The sequence below is a fragment of the Lolium rigidum genome, chromosome 7 (assembly GCF_022539505.1).
Source record: "Lolium rigidum isolate FL_2022 chromosome 7, APGP_CSIRO_Lrig_0.1, whole genome shotgun sequence".
Classification (NCBI taxonomy): domain Eukaryota; kingdom Viridiplantae; phylum Streptophyta; class Magnoliopsida; order Poales; family Poaceae; genus Lolium; species Lolium rigidum.
Genome location: NC_061514.1, coordinates 316239181 through 316240687, shown reverse-complemented (window position 1 = coordinate 316240687; position 1507 = coordinate 316239181).

Genomic DNA, 1507 nt, shown 5'->3' with positions numbered 1-1507 from the left:
GAGAGAAGAAAAGCCTGTCGGACCGTTGCGCCATTTCATTAAGGTATGATCACCAACTTTGAATGTACGCTATTAAGTTCTGCTGGCTTTGTAACCATGAGTTCCATGACGCAGAACACTGCACGAAAGATGCGGCGGTTAGCCAACTTGCTAGGTTGCCGCGAAGGCGAAATCCCTACATCCTCCTCTTCTGAAGAACCGTAGGTATGGACTATTTTGTTGCTGTCAAACATGTTCTTACTAATTTCAACTTTTGTAATCTCATGTGTTCATGTTTGTGAAGATTCCTCCTGAAGACGACTTGATTCTGAGTCAAAGCATACCTCCAAAGCATACCTCCAAGCAAGGCCCACGGTCAGCTTACCAGTTGAAGCCAAGGGGCAATGCTCCAAAACGGTACACTCCGGAAGATTATGTCACCCGAGGAAAGAAGGTTGTCATTGAGGAGGATGAGGGGCCGGTGCGGAGATCATCTTTGTCGAGGATGCGGAACGACGAGCCGTTCTCTTCAGAGGAGGAGGAGCAGGAGGAGCAGCAGGAGCAGGAGGAGCAGCAGGAGCAGCAGCAACAAGAGCCACGGCAGCAGACGAAGAGGATGGCCGTCCGGAAGCAGCCCGTGAGGACGACACGTCGAGGACGACACTAGGATGTGCTCCTTGTTGTTGTGAACTATATCTTCATAAGTATCGAGTTGTGAACCCTATGTCATTTCGAACCATGTCTCGTAATGCTACTTGTTGTTTGAATCTACTTGCTACGATGTGAGCTATGAAGTGTTATATGTGTATGTTCTGAAATTGCTACTTGTTGTGTCCAATGTTGTAGAGTTTGGTAGGATTTTTCAGGTTTTTAACACAAGTCAACGTGTGGCGCCCTCCACAGTGGCACCACACTGCACTGTGTGGCGGCCACGGCATCGGCGCCACACATGCCAACCTATATCAACTATTGGGTCGAAAACATCCAGAGGCTCCGGACGATAAGTCCTTAGCCGTTTTGGCGATGCTCTTTGTGTGGCGCCCGTGGCATCGGCGCCACACATGCTAGTGTGGCGCCCGTGGCATCGGCGCCACACATAGAGCCTCGCAAAAACGGCTAAGTCCCAGACGAATTGTCTCACAGTATGGTTTGGGCAATTGTAAGGGCATGTGTGGCGCCCATGGGAGGGGCGCCACACATGCTGCCACGTCGGATGGGCGCACCAGCTCAGCGTCGATGGCGCCACGTCGGTTGGGAGAGTGGCGCCGGCAGGAGGGGCGCCACACTGGCATGTGTGGCGCCGATGGGAGGGGCGCCACACAAAAGGGTTAGATGGGTGAAATAGTTTCGCCGATGGGTCAGTCTGTGCTTTTCTTCCACTTTTGGGTTATTTTTGTGCAAATCGGCTATGCATGTCTGTATTAACTCAGCAGCTGACAATACTTGAATCTGATATTCTGAGACAAGTAAATCGATGTATACATGCTGTATCTTTGAAGTAATCCTGTATTGGTGTCCAGACTCCAGC